The sequence below is a fragment of the Anabrus simplex genome, chromosome 5, assembly GCF_040414725.1.
Source record: "Anabrus simplex isolate iqAnaSimp1 chromosome 5, ASM4041472v1, whole genome shotgun sequence".
In the NCBI taxonomy this organism is placed as follows: Eukaryota; Metazoa; Arthropoda; class Insecta; order Orthoptera; family Tettigoniidae; genus Anabrus; species Anabrus simplex.
Window position 1 is genome coordinate 10218149 of NC_090269.1, and position 26433 is coordinate 10244581.

Sequence of the window (26433 nt, forward strand, 5' to 3'; positions counted from 1 at the left end):
TACACACACTGAGTGTCGAGACTAGTAACATCTAGTAGTTCACAAGACATACTGAGTGTCGAGACTAGTAACGTCTTGTGGTTCACAAGACACACTGAGTGTCGAGACTAGTAACATCTTGTAGTTCACAAGACATACTGAGTGTCGAGACTAGTAACATCTTGTGGTTCACAAGACATACTGAGTGTCGAGACTAGTAACATCTTGTAGTTCACAATACATACTGAGTGTAGAGACTAGTAACGTCTTGTAGTTCACAAGACATACTGAGTGTCGAGACTAGTAACATCTTGTAGTTCACAATACATACTGAGTGTAGAGACTAGTAACATCTTGTAGTTCACAAGACATACTGAGTGTAGAGACTAGTAACATCTTGTAGTTCACAATACATACTGAGTGTAGAGACTAGTAACATCTTGTAGTTCACAAGACATACTGAGTGTAGAGACTAGTAACATCTTGTAGTTCACAAGACATACTGAGTGTCGAGACTAGTAACATCTTGTAGTTCACAAGACATACTGAGTGTCGAGACTAGTAACATCTTGTAGTTCACAAGACATACTGAGTGTCGAGACTAGTAACATCTTGTGGTTCACAAGACATACTGAGTGTCGAGACTAGTAACATCTTGTAGTTCACAAGACATACTGAGTGTCGAGACTAGTAACATCTTGTAGTTCACAATACATACTGAGTGTAGAGACTAGTAACGTCTTGTAGTTCACTACACACACTGAGTGTCGAGACTAGTAACATCTTGTAGTTCACAATACATACTGAGTGTCGAGACTAGTAACGTCTTGTAGTTCACTACACACACTGAGTGTCGAGACTAGTAACATCTTGTAGTTTACAAGACATACTGAGTGTAGAGACTAGTAACATCTTGTAGTTCACTACACACACTGAGTGTCGAGACTAGTAACATCTTGTGGTTCACAAGACATACTGAGTGTCGAGACTAGTAACATCTTGTAGTTCACAAGACATACTGAGTGTCGAGACTAGTAACATCTTGTAGTTCACAAGACATACTGAGTGTCGAGACTAGTAACGTCTTGTAGTTCACAATACACTCACCAATATCATTTAATTTCATCTCCTAGTTATTAATCACTGCGCCATGGGAGTGTGAGAGGCTTTGGCAGCCGGCACAGTTCCTATTCTTGCCGCTAGATGGAAGTTTCATTCATTCATTCATTCATTCATTCATGCATTCATTCATTCATTCATTCATTCATTCAATCAATCATTCATTCATTCCATTCCATTCCATTCCATTCCTGACCCGATCGAATGATTGGGAACAGGCTGCGGTCGAGACATTCTGTAGCTGTCTAGGAGGTCTGCGGTTCTCGAAGCGTGTCGACGAGCTGTACAGTGAGCAATGAAAGGCTCGGTGAACCCAGCTGCAGCAGCGCGGTCAAGAGCACGAACACCGCGGTCACTTAGAAAGCAAGTCACATTAGTCACGCTGAGACTCCGTCACGCCCGCCATTACTTTCTAACACATATTGAGCCAAACTACTGCTGTCGTCTTTAACGTAGCCGTGGCCACTAAGGTTTATTGGGCGAGAAATAGCGAGCTTGGTACTTTACTCAGTGTCTCTTTTCCCTCGAATTACTCATTCCCTTCTTCTCAGAATAGTCGTACATTTTCCTTTGTCTTCCGTCCAGATTGAATAGCTCTCCACCAGTGGCGGCTGGCGCAGAAGGTCACAGGGTCACGTGCCCTCCCAATAAACTCTAATCTTTGAATTTTACTCCTCAGTACATTATATACAGGACGGTGCAGGTTTTAAGCTCATAAGGAAGGTGACTACTATTTATAAATTTCTAAATATGGCTTCAGAATAGAGCCTAAAATTGTATACATCAACTCCCGGTCACAAATCCCATGTGACCGTAGAGCAGAAATTTAAAGTACATGGTCTGCAAACGTTGCCCCTGGCTATGTTTCTTGGGGAAGGGACCTGCTGTAATGAGAGAGTCTCGGTCACAAGCAAACAGCGACCGAGAATTATAGCAGGTAGTTCTCTGATAAAAAAGAAAAACTACAGTCTTCTCTGAATTGTAATTTCGAATCTGCTATTATTACTCCAACCATACTGATGACTGCTGTGGTAAGGAAAAGTCGTTTCCCTGCATTAAATAGAATAAAGACATTCCTGAGAAGAACAAAGAGGTGAAAATGCGCAAGCTATGATCGAGAGATTTGCTACAGCTAAAAAGAAAAAGGGTGGATCTGAGATAATAAGGTAAACAAACCTAGGTATGGTTTGGCATATTGTCTTTTATTGTTTTACTTGCAAATGTAGTTATGTTTGTGAGTATTTTAGACGTATATTATCCGTGTCTATATTCGAACCATAACGTGACCCTCCCGCACGAAACTACACGAGCTACCACTGCTCTCCGCTTCACTGCGAACTTGGGCAGGATGTAGGTATGCAGCGTGTGTAATCAGTAGCGGCGATTGGGTATTAGAAGTGGGAGTGGGCTCGAAAATGTACAGACAGCAATGAGTACCCAGGTCTGAGGGATGTAGCGGAGGCGGGGGAGTTAGACGTAAAGGTTGACAGTCTACCACCTTGTGCGGAAGTAATAATACTATACAATAAAACTTTCATCAAAGGAACAATAATTACGCCGGCATTACAATTAAATAGAAGTACGGCGTAATTATACAATTAAAAAGTCATTTAGTATTTGACTACAGACTAAGAAAGTAACAGACACTAGACAGAACTCCACAGACACATTGACTGAGTGAGACAGCCAGACTGACGAATGCGCGCGTCATGCGCGTGACCTTGGCAAAAATATACCCCTGCTCCCTTCCTCACAGCACATGCTACACATTGCAGCCCGGGTCTTCACTATTTGCTGTGGCGCTGTACAATTCGCTTAGCCGCGACAAGCGATATTTTGTGCGCATTTCCGCCAAGTATTCTTAACAAAATTAAAGAAATTAAAGGTAAAAATCAGCTCTAAAGAAAACTGCGTTTATACGAGTGGCTTTATTTTATAATTCCTAGCTTCAGGGGGCTAAAGTGAAATAAAAATATAATTTTTATCCACAAAGTGCGGGAGGTCGGGGGGGGGGTTACGTCACTGTCCCCCCTCACCCCTGTAATCGATACTACTGTGTGTAACTTTTAAAAACAATTTATTTTCTCACTCTCAGTGTTAAATTTGTCCTTCTCTCCTCCCAGAATTTCCCAAGTAAGGATTGTGCTTCCAGGCTCGGGCTGATTCAGTAGCTTTTACTTGGCTCCTTTGTTTTAATAAGAGAAGGAGGCTTCGTTGTGGGTGCATGGAGCTGAGACATGGACAATGAAGAAAGGGGAAGAAAGAAGAATGGAAGAGTTGGAGATGTGGATGTGGAGGCAGATGGAGGGTATAAAATGGGTAGAGAACGTAATAAATAAGGAGGTGCTGAGGAGACTGGGGGGAGAGAGAGAAATGTTAAGGCCCCTTTCACACGATCTGCTGCTTTCCATGCCACTCACTCCACTCCACTCCACTCCACTCCACTCCACCGGAGGTGTAGAAAAGGGCCCGGCGCGTTATCACGAGAAACTTCGTGTGGCGCCACCTCCCTCCAGTCTCGTCAACAGCAGGCTACTGTCAACCGGCGTGAAGTCTCTTCCACTCTTGGTGACTGGTAGTTCACTAAATAAGATTAGTTCGTTCAGACGGTCAACATTGTGTATGCCACAAGTTCGAAGTTTTTATATCAAAATGTTGGTTCCATTCATAGATGGTCAAAGATTAATTTAAATACAAAATATCACTTACTTTTAAGTAACAGCAAGCCTCTCTTTGGGTGGAACACATTTTCTCATGTTCATGTCCTGACGATGTAAACTTGCTTCAAGGATTGACAATAATTCATCAAACGAATTTCCACTCAAACGAAAGTAAATAAAGAACTTTTTTGGATCACTGGTAAGTTCATCTAGAAGAGAGGTGCTCAAGCTGGGCATTCCGTCCCGCGGGCACCCATCACTGTAAGTGGGCGGGCGATGAGCGTATGCTGTTCAACCACAGTGACGTCTTGGCTACGTCACAGGCCGTGAAGGTTGGGCGAAGTTCTCCCAGTCACTCTCGATTACTGCGGCGTATACCCGGGTTTGAAATGGAGGTAGAAAGTAATGTAGGAAAGAGGCAGAAATCCACACCATTTTCAATATTTACGTTGCAGTTTATGTATTGTGATCGGATGCAAGGTCTACCACCTCAAATGTGTTTTTATGTACGCAATGAATTACAATTTTCACTATCAAATTTTAAGAGGTGCTTTAAAAACATTGCTATACGGAGTGAAGCTGTCTCTTGTGATTGTTTGGGTTTGAATTATCTGATAAAATCACAACAATCCAACCATACTGCGAATAACATCAGTTAGGTTATATTTGAAGGCATACACTATATCTATCTGGTAGATATATTCACATTGCTTTTGTTCTTTAATCTTGGATGGTAAGTATCTATGTTCTCACTCGTGATGAAACTCCCTCCCGCCATTTAGAAGCTAGCTATCATCATCGAACGCCTTTTAAATTTTAAATACTATTTTCAGAAATTCAGTGAACAGAGAAAGTCACACAACACTATAACACTGTGCAAAAGCAAGCAGTAAACTTGTTGAACTATGTAATTATATTACGTTTTGCTTAATGAATAACAGAAATGTTACTTTTCTTTAAAATGGAAATACTATCATGTCCATCCAATCTTAAACCTCTGTATACTGTAACAAAAAATTACAACGCGTCAGTTTTCTCTGAATGAATAAATATAAGAAAATAAAACTGACTATTTATATCAAGCGCAGTGTAAATCAATCCGGAAATCTTGAAAAGGTCAGTTCTTTTGCGATTATAGAGTTTTATTTTTGGTACTGCACCCCAATCAGTATTTCGCTGAGTTGCGAAGGAGAGCTTCGTAATCACAATTGAACATCAATGCTCCCTCCCTTCCCTGCAAAGTGTGTCCGCTCTCTCGCTTCACTCTGGCGTATGCTTGTTACGTAAGCTTCCCGCATTTACGTCACGCCAGCCCGGCCGCACTGGGCTAGATTCAACGAGAGCCCAGCTGAGCACCTCTGATCTAGACGATATGAATTCTCAATGGATGGACCCAATCAGTGCTTGTACTCTTCTTTCTCCTCAATCTTCTCTTCGTAAGAATATAAATCCCAAGGACGTTCGCGTCCATGGTCCAAAGTCAAACTGAGACGCTGAAGATGTGGTGGGGACTAAAAGTTGATGGCAGGTTGCCGGAAAATTACAGCAACGAAACACAGAGTGTTTGAGAAGTGGAGTGGAGTGGCGTGGCTTGGCTTGGCATGGAAAGCAGTGGATCATGTAAAAGGGGCTAAGGGGTGGGACAAGCTACTGAAACCTGGTGAAATGATAAGAGACGGCATTGGATGTTAACCGGGTTCAAAAGCGCCATTACTGATGATGGAGGGTAAAAGTTGTTGTGGATGACTAATTCCTTGCTCAGATGGGGCAGAAGTCTGTTGTTGGTGCTCAAGCGACATCTCGACAGACATTTATGAATATTTAAAAAATATAGTTGTTATATCGTCGAGCATAAACAGTCATATGCAACTCGCCTATAATGGTAATCAAGACACTCGTATGGAAATTATAAAACTCGCCTCGCTCGTTTTACAAATATACTCGTGTGTTAATTATTGCCGTCATAGGCTTGTTGCAGAATGTACTATTAATCGTGTTAACTGGCGATGATTTTTGCCATGATTGTCTTAAGGTGTATAACCGTCGATCATCCGTCCGTATCGACAAGGAAATATGTGAAGATGGTTATAAAAGATGAGAAAAACCGTCAAGGAGCGATCGCTTGAAGAATACAATACGACAAGAGACGGTCATGAAAGAAGGAAGGATTGCTTTTACATTTGATGCTCTAATATGCGAGAGTCGGAAGAAAAGTACGTCTGAAGGCCTACAATATCTAAAGCTCATAAAACTGATCAACAATAACATTATATAGACTATTGTTGTGATTTGATTTGTCTCTTCTGCTGCTGCTCATCTTCGATGGTTGTGATTACTGCTGCGTCCCGAGTAAAACAGCCTGCCTGAATATTGGCGGAAAGTAGCTGGGGAGTTTGATAACTTAGCACATGCTATATGATCGTCCCGTCATATGAACACGATAGTACGATATTTTTTCCATTTGATTCATCGATACAGTGGGCGAAGCGTTACGATTATGAGTCAAGTAGGCCGTGATAAGTTACTAGCGTTTAGATGCATTCGGTAGCAGCGTGTTGTCTCTTGCCTTGATGTTTGTTTTCAGGTTCGTAAGAAAATGTTTGTTCACTCAGTTTTTACAAGGACAGCACAAGTTTTTGAAACCGAGGTCATTAAAATGGGAGGCTTTCTGTACGCTTTAACTGCTCATCTTCAATGGCTAACGGAGGCAGCTCTGATGTAAAGGATAACAGAAAATCAGCGTTCAGTGCTCAATTTCACATCCATTACCGAACTTTATTTGCACTTATTATTGTGCTGAATTAATAAATACATAACTCAGGCTTTCCGAAAATCATGTTACGTAGCCTACTGTCACTAGATTAATGTATTATTTTTAAATCACTAGAAAGTTTAGAGGATGTATCCCTAGTTAATAACAATAATAATAATACCGAGCTTGCTGGCCGTGCGATTAGGGGCGCGCAGCTGTGACCCTGCATTCGGGAGATAGGGGGGTTGGAACCCCACTGTCGGCAGCTCTGAAAATAGTTTTCCGTGCATTCCAGTTTCACACCAAGCAAATGCTAGGGCTGTACGGCCGCTGCCTTCCCTCTCCTATCCCATAGTCGCCATAAGACCTATCTCTGTCGGTCCGACATAAAGCAGCCCGTAAAATAATAATAAAATTAATAATAAGGTAATAGCGAGTGGCCTCCGGAGAGGTCCTGTGCAGGTCTATCGAAGACACTGTATAGGCGACCTGCGCGTCTGTGAGGATGGGACCCTATCTAAGATGAACTCTAATGCTGAAGATGACACAAACAGTCAGTCCCCGAACAAGTGGAATTAACCAATTAAAATCCCTAACCCAACCGGGAATCGACCCCGAAATTCTTTGCACCTAAGGTCAGCATGTTAAATATATATAGCCAAGGAGCTGGACTTATATAAACTCATATCCTCGTCCTGGGTGGTGCAGATCTTGTCAGGCACACACCCAATTGAAGAGAGCAGCATGTAACCACTTTAACAACATAGCAGCACTCTCGCCATTCCTAAGTCTTTCGCAGTACCGGGATCCAACCCGGTTCTAACCCTGACGCTAAGGAGGTGGACATAATAATAATAATAATAATAATAATAATAATAATAATAATAATAATAATAATAATAATAATAATAATAATAATAATTGTACCGCGAGAGTACATCCTCCCCGTTCATTTAAATCAAGCATCTTAACCCAGAACTCTCTAGAACCTTCCTCTCGAATATAAAAGCTGGCAATGTTTCGAGCTGCCTTGTTTTCTTGATCGTCCAGTTTACTTGGTGTGGGGCGTCTCACCCTTCACCGAGCAGTCCAGCGCAGTAAAGTAATGGCAGTCATTTAATAACTAGGTGATAGCCTCTGAATGCTAGCTCGAGGGGAAAGTTTTCTGTCTTTAATAATGTAACCTTTAATTTCCAATCTTCTAAAATGTAAATTTCTACCGTAAATTCCAACAAGCTGAAAAGCACTTAGCTTAAATTTCAGAATAGAGAGTGTGACACCCTCTCGAGTTCCCTATCAACTCGACTTCGAGGTGACTATGATTTTGTAACCGTTTTCAGCCTGTGACTTAAATTTTTTGTCTCATTCTAGTCACCTTAGTAGTATACGATTAGCATCTGTAACGTCGGGCAGTGAGCACAACTAGGGTTTTTAAATTCTAAGTGTAAGTTTCAAGGAGTGCTAGTGTCCACCTCCGCATCGTTTCGATTTTTGGGCCAGTAACTTTAACCTGTGTTTTCTTCTTCCCACCAAGACCCTGTAGAATGAGTAACTTTAACCTGTGTTTTCTTCTTCCCACCAAGACCCTGTAGAATGAGTAACTTTAACCTGTGTTTTCTTCTTCCCACCAACACCCTGTAGAATGAGTAACTTTAACCTGTGTTTTCTTCCCACCAAGGCCCTGTAGAATGAGTAACTTTAACCTGTGTTTTCTTCTTCCCACCAAGGCCCGGTAGAATGAGTAACTTTAACCTGTGTTTTCTTCCCACCAAGGCCCTGTAGAATGAGTAACTTTAACCTGTGTTTTCTTCTTCCCACCAAGACCCTGTAGAATGAGTAACTTTAACCTGTGTTTTCTTCTTCCCACCAAGACCCTGTAGAATGAGTAACTTTAACCTGTGTTTTCTTCTTCCCACCAAGACCCTGTAGAATGAGTAACTTTAACCTGTGTTTTCTTCTTCCCACCAAGGCCCGGTAGAATGAGTAACTTTAACCTGTGTTTTCTTCTTCCCACCAAGGCCCGGTAGAATGAGTAACTTTAACCTGTGTTTTCTTCCCACCAAGGCCCTGTAGAATGAGTAACTTTAACCTGTGTTTTCTTCTTCCCACCAAGACCCTGTAGAATGAGTAACTTTAACCTGTGTTTTCTTCTTCCCACCAAGGCCCGGTAGAATGAGTAACTTTAACCTGTGTTTTCTTCTTCCCACCAAGGCCCGGTAGAATGAGTAACTTTAACCTGTGTTTTCTTCTTCCCACCAAGGGCCGGTAGAATGAGTAACTTTAACCTGTGTTTTCTTCCCACCAAGGCCCTGTAGAATGAGTAACTTTAACCTGTGTTTTCTTCCCACCATGGCCCTGTAGAATGAGTAACTTTAACCTGTGTTTTCTTCCCACCAAGGCCCTGTAGAATGAGTAACTTTAACCTGTGTTTTCTTCTTCCCACCAAGACCCTGTAGAATGAGTAACTTTAACCTGTGTTTTCTTCTTCCCACCAAGGCCCGGTAGAATGAGTAACTTTAACCTGTGTTTTCTTCTTCCCACCAAGGCCCGGTAGAACGAGTAACTTTAACCTGTGTTTTCTTCTTCCCACCAAGGCCCGGTAGAATGAGTAACTTTAACCTGTGTTTTCTTCTTCCTACCAAGGCCCGGTAGAATGAGTAACTTTAACCTGTGTTTTCTTCTTCCCACCAAGACCCTGTAGAATGAGTAACTTTAACCTGTGTTTTCTTCTTCCCACCAAGACCCTGTAGAATGAGTAACTTTAACCTGTGTTTTCTTCTTCCCACCAAGGCTCGGTAGAATGAGTAACTTTAACCTGTGTTTTCTTCTTCCCACCAAGGCCCGGTAGAATGAGTAACTTTAACCTGTGTTTTCTTCCCACCAAGGCCCTGTAGAATGAGTAACTTTAACCTGTGTTTTCTTCTTCCCACCAAGGCCCGGTAGAATGAGTAACTTTAACCTGTGTTTTCTTCCCACCAAGGCCCTGTAGAATGAGTAACTTTAACCTGTGTTTTCTTTTTCCCACCAAGACCCTGTAGAATGAGTAACTTTAATCTCTGTTTTCTTCTTCCCACCAAGACCCTGTAGAATGAGTAACTTTAACCTGTGTTTTCTTCCCACCAAGGCCCTGTAGAATGAGTAACTTTAACCTGTGTTTTCTTCTTCCCACCAAGGCCCGGTAGAATGAGTAACTTTAACCTGTGTTTTCTTCTTCCCACCAAGGTCCGGTAGAATGAGTAACTTTAACCTGTGTTTTCTTCCCACCAAGGCCCGGTAGAATGAGTAACTTTAACCTGTGTTTTCTTCCCACCAAGGCCCTATAGAATGAGTAACTTTAACCTGTGTTTTCTTCCCACCAAGGCCCGGTAGAATGAGTATTCGATACTCCTGTAAAATCCTTTATGTTACGTGGTTAAACTGTTGAGAATTTAAGACAGTGAATGCTGTTTGTATTATAAAATGTAGGTTGTGCCTCGAGAGGCCTGGAAAATGTAAATTTTAGTGTTGTTGAAGGTTGGCTGGATAAAGCAGTAAGGGTATAAGGTTCGGAGCGCAGTGCTCTAGATTAATCCATAGAACATAGACGCTCCTTCTCTTTTGTAGAGGTGTTAGATACCTTGTAAATGAAATTAGGAGACCTGTCTCCTTGATTCTTGAGTGGATGGAGTAATGGTGCCCAAGTAACACTTGTAAAATTGGGAGCTTCAAGCTCAGATGATTAATTGACAAATTTTGTTTAGTTTCTGATTGCTCCTACTTGGTTTTTAAACTACTGTGCCTGAAATCTTGTTCTGTGGCTGAGCAACGTGTTTTGTTAACAGTTGGCATTTGAAAAAAAAAAACAGCCCGAAAGAAATGTAACTCTAATTTTAACGTTTTTAATTAATCTTTTGATTGTAGTAGATAGACCCATTCATGCCCGCACCTTCTTTCACCTTGGTCCCCCGCGGAATCTCCGTAACAACAATAATAATTGTACTGGAAGTACACCTTCTCCGCGCGCCTTCTATAAGGCCATCTATGTAATCTACCTTGAGCTGATGCATTGATCTCTGTGGTGTAGTGGTTAGCATGATTAGCTGTCACCCCCGGAACCCCGGATTCGATTCCCGGCCTTGGCACGAAATTTGAATACTGGTACGAGGACTGGAACGGGGTTCACTGAGCTTCGGGAGATCAGCTGAGCACAGGAGGGTTGGATTACCTCTCAACCATCCTCGAAGTAGTTTTTCGCTGTTTCCCACTTCACCTGCAGCAAATGCCGGGATGGTAACTAACTTAAGGCCACGGTCGCATCCTTCCCTCTTCCTTGTATATCCCTTGTTATCTTCCCATCCCCTCACAAGGCCCCTGTTCAGCATAGCAGGTGAGAGGTACTGGTCCTTCTCCTGAAAGTCTCATGCTCCTGGACACTGCCCTTGAGGCGGTAGAAGTGAGATCCCTCGCTGAGTCCGAGGGAAAAACCAATCCTGGAGAGTAAAGGGATTTTTAAAAAAGAAAGAAATAATAAATAATAGTTGTTCTACATCCTATTAACTACTTGCATGGTTTTCGGAGACGCTGAGGTGCCGGAAATTTGTCTCGCAAGTGTTCTTTAACGTGCCAGTAAATCTACCGACTCGAGAACCACCTTCAAATACCACTTATCTGAGCGGGGATCGAACCCGCCAAATTGAGCTACCCGGACAAACTATGGCAGGTAGGTTTATTTTAATATAACAAAGGTTTTCCCTCGTATTGAAGCCACCGTGATAACTCGAACTAATCTCCGTAGACATGGAGCTATATTTAGCAATGCTTCCTTCCGGCAGAAGGCGGGTAGGATGCATCAAGGTCACCGCTCTGTAACGTGAGCCTCGAGTCGGGAATGTGTGCAGAGCTGAGATGAAGTACTGTTTAAACGGCCCTATCAGGTGATGTGGCGTCCTCGATGTGTCCTACAATGTTACCTCCTGTCCAGGGGCGTAATGAATGTGATACGGACCCGCCGGCCAAAATAAAATTCGGGCCCCTCAAATAAAATGTAAAACCTACCATAACAATATATATATTACAGCAGGTAGTTAATATGCAATATATTGTCAGGTTATATAAACAAAGGGATTATTCACTATTATAGATGTAAGATGCAATAGTTACGTAGAAATGAAAAGGTTAGCACAGGATAGGGTGGCATGGAGAGCTGCATCAAACCAGTCTATGGACTGATGACTCAACAACAACAAAGTTATTAAAAATAATTTTAATAGGCTATGTGTTATTTGGGTGCCTCCGTGGTTGAGCTGTTCAACCATTCACCACTTAGTTGTTCGTGCTTAAAATTGGTTTAATTTTACAATAACTATGGAACTATATTCTGTAACCGATACCAACGTCTCCGTTATAATAATTTATTCGATTACAATACAGAAAAATATGCGAACAAAATTGAATCAAAGTGGTGTAGTGGTTAGCGTGATTAGCTGCCATCCCCGGTGCCCGGGTTCGATTCCCGACTCTGCCACGAAATTTGAAAAGTGATACAAGGGCTGGAACGAGGGTCTACTCAGCCTCGGGAGGTCAACTGAGTAGCGGTGGGTTCGATTCCCACTTCAGCCGTTTCTGTCTAAGGACTTAAGAGTTACCTACAGGGGCATGCCATGGAACTTAGAAACATGTTTATTGTTTGAGTCATCAGTCCATAGACTGGTTTCATGCAGCCCTCCACGCTACCCTATTCTGTGTTAACCTTTTCATTTATACGTAACTACTACATCCTACATCTACACTAATCTGTCCTATTCATCTCTACCATTCCCTCAAAAACCAACTGAACTAGTCCTGGCTGTATCCGGTATCTCCTCTTCTGATCAAATGTCGGCAAATCATTCTCCCCTCACCAGTTCGATTCAGTATCTCTTCATTCGTGATTCGATCTACCCACCTCACCTTCAGCATTCTTCTGTAACACCACGTTTCTAATTCTCTTTCTTTCTGAGGTACCTAATGCTGCTCTCCATATCAACGTTCGAAGCGAGCAAATTTCTTTTCATAAAAAAGCCCTTTCTTGCTTGTCCAAATCTGTATTTTATGACCTTACCTCTGCCATCCTTAGTTATTCTACTACCCAAGTAAAAAGTTCATCTTCTCCCCGTAAAACTTCATTTCCTAATCAAATATTTCCTGCATCACCTGGCTTCGTTCGATTGCACACCATTACTTTTGTTTTGGACTTATTTATTGTCATCATGTACTCCTTCCCTAAGACTGTGTCCATACCATTCAGCAATTTCTCCAGATCTTAACAGATTCAGATAAAATAACAATCTTGTCGGAAAATCTTCTGTTTTGATTTCCTCTTCATGGAGTATGATTCCCTTTCCAAATTCCTCTTTGATTTTCTTTATTGCTTGTTCTGTATAAGTATTGAAAAGGTTGACTGCTTCCTTTCATATCCCTCGATTCTTATCACTGCAGATTGATTTTTGTACAGATTGTAGATAATTCTTCTTTTGCGGTATCTGATCCCGATAGCCTTCAGAACCTCAAATAGCTTAGCCCACTCAACGTTATCGAATATCTTTTTTAGATGGACGAAAGCCGTGTACGTGGGTTTGTCCTTCTTAATTCGATCCTCTAAGATCAGACGTAAAGTCCGGATTGCTTAAAGTGTTCCTACATTTCTTCTGAAGTCAAACTGATCTTCTCCCGATTCAGCTTCAGCTTGTCTTCACATTCGTCTGTAAATAATACGTGTTAATATTTTGCAGACGTGAAATACTAAATTAATGGTGCGGTAGTTTTATTGATTTCATTTTCTACCTCCTTGTTTTCTTGCGAATTGGTATAAAAACATTCTGCCGAAAATCGGAAGGCACTACTGTATCAAACATCTTGCACACTAAAAATGAAATAACCTCGCTATGTGGGTAATTCTGCGGGTATGTCATCAGTTCCAGGTGCTTTGTTCCTATTTACGTCTCTCAAAACTCTGCCAAATTCTGAGTCAAATTTGGATCTCCCGTTTCGTCAGCATCAAGTGCCTCTTGTTGTTCCATATCATGTACTTGAGAAGTGGTTTTCCATCTGAGCTCTTAATCTTCATACACCTAGTTTTCGTTTCACTGAAGGTTTCCTTGATTTTCCCGTATGCAGCATCTACCTTTCCTACAACAATACAACGCACTTCCCTTTCAGCCATTCTCCCTGTACCGGGCGGTACACCTCCACGCCGCTAGTTCAAATATTGCGCCAATCGAAACTCCTCTACAGGAGAAAGCCTGACCTTTAAAAAACTGTATTAACTCAACAGTTTCTCAGAAGATGGCTCTGTGAGAATTTTGAAGTGTTTTTGTTTGTCATTGATCAAAAAGTGTGGACGTTCTCTACCAGATGTCTCTACAAAAAAACTATGATCATGCACTCTGGTGCAAAGGAATGAACTTTCCTGGAGAAATTTTTTATTCATAAGTTTTTTCTTTACTATATTTTGTTCTGTTATCTTTGGGTTGGCAATATTAATCCTTTCTATCCGCCTGTTTTGAATATAGCCAACCCCGAATTTCTTTAATTAATTCTCAGCCAATCATGTATGTCTTCTTCGATATGGGTATGTAGCTCTAACCTATCCAATAAAGTTGAGGGGGTGTGTCTACTCACTCTTGAAAGGTCTCGAATTTTCCACGAGGGTATAAAAACTGCTGATTTTCTTGTCCCGGTACCACTAGTATAACATCTAACTCAGTGTGTGAATATGTAGCAGGGGGCGGGAAGCGCCTCGTTCTTCAGTCAGCAGATCTTCAACAAGGTAATGGCCTTTTAACATCTTTATTTCTTGCTAGCTCAGCAGTTTAACTCTCGGGGAAGGTTCGAAACCTTTAATATGTAACCTACCACTATTAAAATGTAAATTCCTCTCCTGTCTATGTAAAAACTACAAATCTATTTAACTGTAAAGCGGGGATAGAGAGTGCTTTCCCCTCTCGAGCTCCCCTTCACTTTGAAATTGAGGTGACTACGTTTTCATAACCGTTTCTACGCTTCCTTAATGTATTAAAGTTTTCTCATACGGGTCACCTCCCTAGCTTGGGATTAGCCCCTGTGTATCGACCTAGAACCTTTTAGGTTTTAAAAAGTGTATTTGGAGTGTAAGTTCACGCCTCCAGTCCTCTCTGTACTTTGGGCCAGTAACTTAACCTGATGTTTTATTTTCATTGTGAAGGCCCTGTAGGTTGGGTATTAAATACCCCTGTTTCTTTGTGTGCCTTGAGGGCAGATAGAAGTGAAATTCGTTGTGGCCTTTGATAGGCTTGAACTTTGAGAGCGGGTCTGCTATTTCCTAAATTTGATTTCTGTGTGCCTCTAGGAGGCTTAACATTGTAATTTGGAGCAAGTGCTCCTTGGCATGATGGGATTTTCTGCCCCTTTGTTCGATTTTGTACCTTGGTAAAGTTGGGCTAATAGCTCAAGGATTGTGATTGTGGGGCTCGAAGCCCAAATCTTGTAATGAACTGTAATTTGTAATTTCTTAATTTGTTGATCTGCTACTTGGTACCTGTTATACTTTGTTATTGATTGATTTTGAAAAGAAAATATAACCTTTGTTAAAGTTTTAAATTAACTTTAATTCTGTAGTTGAGACCTATTCCAGCCCGCACCTTCTTTCAGCTCCGCCTACCACGGATAACTCTGTAACACTCCCTTAGCTGTCTTGCACAAAACAGTTGTGGAAAAGACGGTAGAATATTCTTGTTAACGTTATCTCATAACATACTAGTATAAACCACGAATGTTTTTCGTTATATACGTATATTTGTAAACTACTTTCTCCTTTTAATTGCAGTTGAGGTGGCGCGAATTTAACGTCGCCTTATCCACCACTTTTGCGGAATCAACATTTACGAAACAATGGGAAATTACACTTATTTGGGGTGAACAAGGAGGTAGGTTTAGCTCAACTGACAGAAGGAAAAATAAATTAGCGCATAAATTATTTATCGAAATAATACAAGTGTTTGTCTATCGATACAAAGAAGGTAAACAGTTTTACAGCTAAACACTTTGGAAAAGGATAGCTCTGAAACCAAAATATTAGTTAAGAGAAATGGCAAACGGAGAATAACAATAAAAATAAGAATAACAATGCAAAACAGTGTTCAACTCTATAACGTTAACATTATAAAATGTTACTTATTTAATAAAATTAAGTTCACAAGTTATCTCGAGAAAAATAGAAAACAAGTGATATCAACACTTGCTATACAATTCAGTGGGCTACTTCTTCGACCATTTCCTACTCATCACACGGAACTAGCTGTTTCTCCATAATTCTCCATTTTTTCCCAAAACGTTTTTCCAACAGCTTATCACCACCTATACTCTTGACTTTCCTTGTTGCACCTTCATTTCCAAGCTTATGCGGGACAATATTTTCAATACTCTAACCTTGTTTCAGAGATGAATTCCCCATACAAATATCAGTCAAAACCGATCTCTTACATAGAGCAAACTTAAAACTCCACATATTAGTAGTCATTATAGTGGTCTACACTATTATATCTACACCTTCAAACTCAGAAATTTATTTTCATATTCACGTGCTGAATATTTACATGGTTTCATAGTCACATGACATATTTGCGTTTAATGTCATTTTCAATTCTACCAAGCACTCTGAGGCGAAGGTGGAGATTATTTGTTTAAGAGGAGGAAGTACAACTGGACAATCATCCTCTATATAACACTAATCAGAGAGAAAAAATGGAAGGGATCCGACACTTCGAAAAATAAAGGTATAATAAATAAAGAACAATGGCAACTAAATGCATGAAAATGAAAGACTCCCTAGCCCTGGAATGCTCTAACAGAGTCGGATCAGAAAAGGACAAGATTTGACCAAGCGAGGTCGGACAGGATGAGGAGCCTGGCACAAGTAAGTGGAAGCAATATCAGGACTCAGGTAATGGCCTCGTGGTCGCCAAGCCACGCTCCAGGGCCCCTTTTAGTTGCCTCTTACGACAGGCAGGGATACAGTGGGTGTTATTCTACTGCCCTACCCGTAGGGGGATATCGGCAATAAGAAGAAAAACACCACGAAGTGAAGGCGTCGCAAACTTAATATCGTCGGTGTCTGGAGAGAGGTCTCGGGAGCTCAGACAGGAGAGATGACAGCGAGGAGCCTATCACAAGTAAGTAGAAGTAATGCCAGACTCAGCTAGGTGAACCGTGGTCTCCAACCCGCGTTCCAAAATTCAGAGCCTTGGTTCTCCTTTCAATCTGTTCTTACGATAGACAGGGGATACCGTGAATGTATTCCACTGCCTCCACCCATAGGCGGACGCCAAACACTCTGTTTGAGGGCAGAAAAGGATACCCACTTACCGAAAAAACCACTTCAGTCTGAGTCAACGCTGGTGGGGCCTGGCTTTTCAACCATTTCATGAACATGCCAACCATACAGGATTTTTTTTCAAGTTGCTTTACGTTGTCAGGACACAGATAGGTCTTACGACGACGACGATGGGATAGCAAAAGGGCTAGGAGTGGGGAGGAAGTGACCGGGCCCTAATTAAAAGAAAATGGGAAACCTCGCAAAACCATCTCAGGGCTGCCGACATGGGCGGGGGGTTGGCTTGAACCCACTGTCTCCCGAATGGAAGCTGAGGTCTACGTGACCGAAACCACGCATCTACTTTCTCGCTAAGGTTTTTACTTGGCCCAGGACACCCACTACAGCCCAGTCTAAGAGCTGTCACATTTTCTAAGCGAAACATGACCGTCATGAAGGACTGTTATTTCATTCCTTCATTCTCTAATGAAGAGTTGACAGTTCCAATATTCTTGTTTTGTGGGAAAGAAGAGAAATCATTGTGAGCAGTGAAAGCAAAATGGTGTACTGATGTACGTAGATTTATCTGCAACTTTTGAGAGTACCACTCTTTTTCCAACAGACAAAATTGACAACCTGGAGTCCACCATAAGCATAGTTTTCCATCAATGTATACATTAGAGGTCGAAACCTTCTCTTTCGAATACAAGAAAAGGCAATAATATCATTCACCAGATTTTTCTGTCTGTCATGGCAGACTTGTTAAGAAAACAACTACCAGAAGAAAATAGCGTTACTAACAACAGGATGCATATTCATGAGAAGTAGAAGCGTTGCGTGTGTTCAGGGTGTTTTATAGGGCAGATATTCATTACAAATTAATTGTTTCAAATTAGTAACACTAATCTGTATTAGGGTAATTTACAAGTTAACAATATACTTGACCACAAGTGGTGTCACAAGAATGAACAATACTTGACCACAAATGGTGTCACAAGAATGAACAATTCTTGACCACAAATGGTGTCACAAGAATGAACAATTCTTGACCACAAATGGTGTCACAAGAATAAGGACAAGGCTCACTTTGATACAAATAGTTTCAATAAGGGAGTACTCAATCATGACAATGATAGGATAGCCAGACCCATGTCCTAAACTCGTTTTAACATGGACTGAGGATCGATCTAAAACCGACGCTGTAACCAAGCAATCGATGTGGAGTACGTCATATGGATGCAAGAACGATGCCATTTTGGTGGACGGAAAGGAATGTATTTGAAAGATATTGATGTTGGACGTATTAGACCTGTATTTTGTTGGTTTTCGAAACCCGAGGGGCAGGCAGGGGCATTCGTATTGGATCGCCGCAAGACGGACCGAAGTGAAAGCATTTGCCAAGTATGTTGTCATTTATCAAAAACGAAAGTTAGAGGTTCGAAGGCGAGCAGATACCGCCTTAGTTATAACCATAAACGATGCCAGCTAGCGATCCGCCGACGTTCCTCCGATTACTCGGTGAGCAGCTCCCGGGAAACCAAAGCCTTTGGGCTCCGGGGGAAGTATGGTTACATAGCTGAAACTTAAAGGGATTGACTCCCTGCGCTGACACTGCCATAGCCTTAAGTTCTGCAAATGTTTGGAGTCGAGAGACAAAACACAAATAAGACCTGTATGATGGGGAAATCTCTTCGGCAATAGTCTGTACTATCTGATCTTCGGAGTAATGAAGTGCGAACATCCTTGTATAGCACTTGTCTTGAATAAAGTCAGCAAAATTCTCGTCCAGTCTTTACACTCGGAAATAGTACTTTTGTACCAATGAGGGCATAGCTATTGGAGGGATGAAGCTGGCTAAGAGATGTGCATGGAAGACTTCTATAGAACTTCTATCAGCTATTGCCTTTACAATATTGTCCGACAGGACGCCAGCAGAGTAGGTGAAAATGATTTGGAGAATTTGAGAATGAGAAGAGCTTGATCCTGAAATTCCACCAGAAACCTTAGGAAGGTGATCACATCGTTAGTAGAATTTACACAACATTTTCAGATGCCTTCAACCAACCTGGTGAAATAATCGGAGACGGCTCTGGAGGTTTAGGGGATTCAAAAGCTGCATTACTGATGATGAAGAGTGGAAGTTGTTGTGGATGATTAACTTGTTCAGATGGGGCAGAAATTTATTGTTGGTCAGCAGATTCCCTACTCTCAGAAAACTTAGTAGGATCCTCGTCAGTTTGCTGGTGGAAGATAGTCACCCTTAGCACTAGCGGCTCCAGACAACAATTGATTATCCTTGTTCGACAACTCAGGAATGTGTTCAACTGGAGTATTAGCTATACTAGCACACTAGCTTCCTGAGGCTATTAAATGATTACAATATGTCTGCCAATACCTTGAGCTCGTGAACCTTCCAGGGATGGGCCAAGCTAGCCCCCTGCCTCCTCTACGAACACACTCTACTTCTTGACGGGACAGGAGTGATCGAAAAGACAGCATGGATTAAAACGGGCCCAGCTTTTATAGCGGAGAGGAAGGTTCCAGAATTGTCTTGGACGAAGCGGTGGACACACCTACAAATACTGTTGGTTGATTAAATAAATGTCAAAAATTCTTGATTGGCTAAAATTTAAAGCAGGCGGGAAGAGATAGAAGAGCTAGTCACCTAGTCACTGAAGAACAGTCCGGACCCTCGGTGTAGGGGACAACGCGTCCGCCTGCCACCCGGCGGCCGCGGGTTCGATTCCCGGCCGGATCAGCAGTTTCTAATTGTAAATGATTAATATCCCTGGCGTTGGGACTGGGTATTTGTGTCGTCCTTAACGTTCCTTCCTCACATTTAACACTCTACAGTTTCGTAATTCCACTTACACGCAGGTTCATATGATGAAAGCAGTGGCGAAAGACCTACAGAGGTCGACGCCACGAATAAATATCATTAAAAAACTAAGAACACCTGAAACAATCTAAAAACAATTCAGTTTTGAAAACCTATGAATACAAAATTTCTCTTGAAATGTAACTGTCCATCCTCTCACCAGAGGGAGCACATCAATCGACAGTATAGTCATCTGGAGATAAAGTTCGAAACTTCTTTAGAAATGAGTTTCATTGTTCATATAACAGATGGTCTCTTTAAAGGCGCTTAGTTTGAATGTACGGGGTTGGTGTACCTCCGCTACAATAATAATAACAAGAACAATAATAGTATCATATTCTACGTATCAGTATCGTATGACATTTTCATTCCTATGGATTTCTCGTAAATACATCCTTTTGACAGCATAAAAACAAATGGGTCTCTTTTCTACACTGTTAACAAACAACAATTAATCTACTTGTTATTTAGAAAAATCAATTTGCCGCTACTCTAATTACGCAAAATCTTCCAACACTGTTTTATCAGTCTTTTTCTTCCTCGCTACTAGTAGACCCGAATTTAGAGATGCGTGCTCGAACAGAAATGGCTCCTGCTAGCTTTCTGAAAATGAGGAATCTACTGTGTGACAGAAGCCGCAGCTTATAGACACGTCACGACTTCGTCTGATGCTATGTACAGTGCTTCTGCACGAAGCTGAACGTGGACTCTGTAATGTATCACCATTAGAAAAATAAATGTTTTCGAGATGTGGGTTTTCCGAAGGATGTTATGGACTGACCACGCCTCTATAGTCAGGTGCATGAGGAGGGAACGAAGTCTAGAAGAGAAAGGCAGCCTACCCTGGGCATATTACGAGGAATGAAATGTACAACCTATTGAAACTGATTATACAGAGTAGAATTGCTGGACGTAGAAGTCACGGTCGTAGGAAACACACTTGGATGAGTAACTTACGGGATTGGACAGGACTAGATTTTAGTAGACTGATGTGGACAGCCGAACATCGTGCATACTTCTCTGTGATTATGGCCAACTTCCAGCAGTGGAGAAGGCACTCCTAGAAGAAGAAGAAGAAGAAGAAGAAGAAGAAGAAGAAGAAGAAGAAGAAGAAGAAGAAGAAGAAGAAGAAGAAGAAGAAGAAGTTGTTGCTGTTTAAAATATTCCATAATGCTGGAATTAAAATCTCGGGAAAAGAACCAGCTTTTGTGTGGTTGGGCCGTGTGCCTTTGCAGAGTTTCGCCCAGACGAGCCATTTGGGCTAATCAGTTGGATCGGACTAAGCACCCAAAAGCTGGTTCTATACCCGAGATTTTAAGATCTGCGGCCGTGAAAGCCACTTTTGGAAATGCTGGAATGTTAATAAATTTATCCATTTTAAAACATATGTATTAATACGGAAAGTGCCCACGATTTTAACTCTTTTCTTGACAATTCCCTACACAAAATTCATGAGTACAAGTACCTAAGCATAGGGAGAAATCATTACATCTGGCAACACAGATTATGGGTGAAAAATCTAGGTCAGCTCGATGTTCAAACATTTCCTCCTTCGTGCAGATAACAGCAAGGCCAGGAGATAAAAAAGAAACCATCTCTGTAATGGCTGCAAAATAACTGAGAAAATACACCGATATGTACCTTTCTTTCGCATCGCACTAGCACTCCACGGTCACATCGCTACACGAACAAATCACACTGTGTGTTAAGAAAAAGGACAGTGGAATGGATCGTGTTACACAATGTTATTACTGCATTAAATTAGTAGTGAATCAAGTCCATCGCGTTCTTCAAATTAAAGAGTCAAAATAAATACATAATTATATACATACACATATACATAGATATATACGTCTACATTATAGACTGTTATGCCTTTCATAGTTCAGTCTGCAAGTCTCGGTGAATTTTATTTATTTATTTATTTATTTATTTATTTATTTATTTATTTATTTATTTATTTATTTATTTATTTATTGTCGTGGCAATTGTCCACTAGGTTGCTATTCGTCGCTTACTGTAGATGTCATCCGTCACTTGCAAATAAAAGTGCATTGAATTGACTTTGTAACGTGTCTATCACTTCACCCGAGTCAGACACGCGCCGAGATAAGTCAAGAAAACACAGTGGGAAGCTCCTAACCTGAACGCAACCCGTATCTATTGACATAAATATGTCTTATGGGTGGGGTTCATCCGAAAAGTTTGTATAACGGAAGTGTAACCATAGCAACTGTGCAGGCTGTGTCTTATCGTTGGTTTCCACTTGAAATCAGCAGCCGTTGATGGATGCTCATGACCGAGGGACATACATGTATAACCCGTGGAGCTCCGTTTTTAGAAATGAGTTTACCGGGTGAGTTGGCCGTGCGGTTAGAGGCGCGCAGCTGTGAGCTTGCATCCGGGAGATAGTGGGTTCGAGCCCAACTGTCGGCAGCCATGAAGATGGGTTTCCGTGGATTCCCATTTTCACACCAGTCAAATGCTGGGGGCTGTACCTTAATAAATGCCATGGTCGCTTCCTTCCCACCCCTAGGCCTTTCCTATCCCATCGTCGCCATAAGACCTATCTGTGCCGGTGCGACTTAAAACAAATTCTAAAAAAAATAGAAATAAGTTTACCGGGTCCGACCCCATTTCATAACACAAGAACACTGGAAAATGCCAAGCCTTGGAAGCTCTCGTTCCTTTACTTTAAAAAGATGGGTATTATATATATGAGACGGAAATAAAACATTAGGGATTAATGCAAAAGTTTAAAAATGCTTTAATTCTCCTCTTCGCTTTCCCGAAAAGTAATACGAAAGGCTGGTATGTCGTTGTTTCTTTCTCCACGTGACCTTCGTCACTAGTTGGAGCAACCTACTGCATCCCACAATGAATAAGAGAAATTCCGCTTTAGGAGACGTCATTCTCCTTGGAATTGAACTTAGTAAATCTAGCGTAGCGGAAATAAACAGCCGTAGCGACCCGTGACCAAACAAGTCCTCCCACCCAGATGTAGCCTAGGTCAGCACCGACCATTGTTTATTATGTTCCCCAGTACCCAGTGAAGTGGCTGGCTGATGCAGATTTAATATCGAATGTTCAATTGCAAGCAGTGTTTTGACATGAATACTTCTTATGGCTGAGGGTCATCCGAAAATTTCTGTAACGTGTCGCGATGAAATGTGTGACGGAAGAGATGTTACATTAGTCGTTACCGCCGGCCTTGGCCGCCAAAGATGCTGTGGCTGTGGATTTGTATAAATCGTGTGTCGTTACATTAGTCGTTACCGCCGGCCTCTGCCTCTGTATCTATCTCTATGAAATGACGCAAATAAATCGTTCGTTATCAATATCTGAGTTTAATTTATTGAAAGACATATTCATGATAATTTGCTTTATGCAAAGGGAAAAATTACTTTTTTAAAAACTAATTTCAGCTGACCATTGCGTTAGTACAGTGGCATGTGACCTGCGGAGATGCCAAGTGCACGTCTTTCGAGTTGACACCTTATAGGCGACCTGCAAGCCTGTGAGGATCGGACTCTATCAATGGTACATTCTAATGCTGCAGGCGGCACACCCACAGAGCCCCAGGAATTAACCAATGAAGGTTAAAATCCCCTCATCCGGCCGGGAATCGAACGCGGGACCCACTTGAACCAAAGGCCAGTACGCTAACCATTTAGCCCTTAACTCATGTCCTCGACCCAAGGTGGTGCAGCTCTTTTTAGGCACACCCCCAATGGAAGTGAGCTGCATGTACCATTTTAATCACATAATAGTCCTCCTACCATTCTTAAATTTCTGGCAGTACCGAGAATCGAACCCAGGCCTTCGAGGCCGGCAGCTAACTGTTAAGGTGCGATTATAGTGGAGCGGCGAGCTGCGAGGAAGGATGTGTATAATAACGGTGCAGAGTGAAACAAACTAAACCAGCAAAAAAGCAAAAAGAGCAAAGTCATCTCCGTACAGGCCATGAAGGCCCTTGGAGCGGTGGAAGGTAAAGGCTTCCACTATCCGTAACCTCGGCACTTGATGGGGTAGAGTGGTTAGCTCTACGCCCGGCCGCCTTTGCCCCCAGGAATTAACCTGGTACTCATTTTTGGTGTAGGCTGAGTGAACCTCAGGGCCATATGCACCTCCGGAAGTGGAAGTCTCATTTCTTAAATTTTACGACTTCCTGACGGGGATTCGAACCCACGTCCTTCCGGGCGAGCCGAGCACGCCTTTACCGCCTCGGCCAGGCAGCCCCTAAACTAAACCAGCACTGTCGTGTAATTTCGACAACCCTCGCACGTTTTCGTTTCCATTGGATTCGCGGTTTCCTTCCTCAGAATGTACCTTTGAGTATAAAGTAGACCACGTGTGTTTGTTCACTAATTTAAAATGTCTTTTTCATCTCACCAATTAATAAGTGCAGTTTGTATACGTCGCCCGTTATGGGACTTTTCCCGGGTATTTTGTGGAACGCAGAGGGGTAAGAATGTGCAGGTGTGAATGGGTGGACAGAGAAAAGATGAGAGCATAATTAAAAACATTTTTTAAAAATTTTCTTTCTTTCTTTCTTTCTTTCTTTCTTTCTTTCTTTTCTATCTGATTTTAAAATTTGATACTGAACCGTACTGTTCATGTGAAATTTGATCATATTTAACTCTATTGTAATGCTGTGCAATATGTCGCTCTGATAACTGGCGCAAAGTCAGGCTGGAGGCAGGATCTGAGACGCTACGGGCGCGGCACTGTGTGGCTGAAACAGAAAATGTGTTAGAGTAAGAGAGAGATGTGTGGAGTTTGTTTTGGGAAGCCCATTGCCACATTAATAAATCTTAAAGCGGGAAGAGACAGGCGTGGCACTTCACCGAAATTGGGTGATGAAGACGTTTAGAGGAAATATATAGATGACCATAATCCTCAGAATTTTAGGAACAGTATGATGTGTCCCATGCTATTAATTTTGCAACGAATTCAATAATTCTGCGTTAGCGCCCATCACAGTGGGAAGATGTCCAGCATTTACATTCCAATGTGTAGTGTTTGTAGTGTAGTCCCCTGGCGTGGCGTGGCTTGAAACTCACTGTAAATGCTGGCTGATTTGGAGGGAGGTACCGCATTCTGGAGTAAGATTTCCTCCTGTGCGTGCCGTGTGTGCGACCGGCGGTGTAATTATTATTGCGCCAAAGTTTTGTTTGAACAAATAAGGTGGTTATTGTAGTACGGTTGTGCTAATCATCATTCAGTGGAACGATGATTCCTGGTCAATTGTATGATTGTAAGTAGACACTTTATAGGGCGGTCGCGAATATCTAATTAACCGACCGTGGACAATGCCGTATAAATAGACTTCATCTCGAAGCCATACGGGCAACCAGGTAAATTTATAACTAAGTGAGGTAGAATTGCAAGTATAAACTAAATCCATTTGGGTTATTTCTGCTAGATTGACATGTCCGTATCAGTTGAACAAGAAATAGAGACAATTTGGTTGACAGAGTAGGCCGAAGATTTCAGATTTCAGATATAGTAGCCTACATGTTCCTGCGCGGTTAAGCAACTATGAGGGAAACAATGATTTTCTCAAGTCAGAGATCCGCAACAAACATTTAAGTCTGTAAAGTAATACAAGTGACGTTTGTGCCACGATGTTCAATAATCAGACGTTTCATTCCAGTGAAGACCTACCTGTTACAAGAGTCTTGGGCACGAGACCTTCCGACAATCTCACCAGTAAGCGTTTCTTGAACGAGTCATACCTTTAGAAGGCATCATCATCACCATGAACGAGTCATCCATGGAATCTGGACGAAGAGGATCGACCCAGGACAGCAGCATCACGATGAGAGGCTAGGCAGGTGTAGCCATGGCCTGAGGGCGGAAACGAGGATTGTCTTCAAGAATACGCTAAGTGGACAAGTGTTCTGGCATGTGTTAGGAATAGTAAGGTTTTCGCAGACAGATATCTGTAATGATGTAGATAAGATTCAGTTAACCCATTTGGCAACAATGTAAAAAGTAAAGATGATAGTTAAGTCCTTAAGACAGCTGTATAATACAGTCACGAGGTTATGCAAGCCCACTTGGCAGGATGACAATATAATGATGAATTTGTATAAGCCCTTAGGGCCAGTAATGTATTTCTACAGGACGATTGCCTGATTTATTTGTACAGTTAGTTATAATTTAAGGGAAATATGGGAGTTAGTTGTAACGTAGGATTGTTGTTAGTGATATATATAATACCCATAATTGATGGTAAATTTATTCCTAACTTCGCTAACAGGGTGGCGCCCTGAACCTGCTGTGTAGGAAAGGCGTCAAGTTCGAATAGGGGTCATCGCAGCAAGCTGCTTTTAAAGACCTTAAATTAGCTCTTTGTAACGCCATTGTATTGGCCCGATTTCTCTAAGAAATCCATAGTCCAAACAGATGCCTCTTCGTCTGCTGTTGCTGCTGTCCTTCTTCAAGAAACACAACTCAGAAGGCGACCCATCGCCTATGCGTCTAGGATTTTTATCGGCTCAAGAAGCCAAGTATTCTATCTATGAATTGTAGGTTGGCAGTCCTGTTTGTCTTGGAGAAGTTCAGCTTCTATCTGGAGCATGTCAAATTTGAATTAGAGACAGACAATCAAGCTTTATGTTGGGTATTAGCTAGGCCTCGTCGTACTGGACGCATCGCCCGTTGGGCTACCAGGATCTCAGCATTCGAATTTGATGTGCAACATATCAGCGGATCTGAAAATATAGTTGCAGAT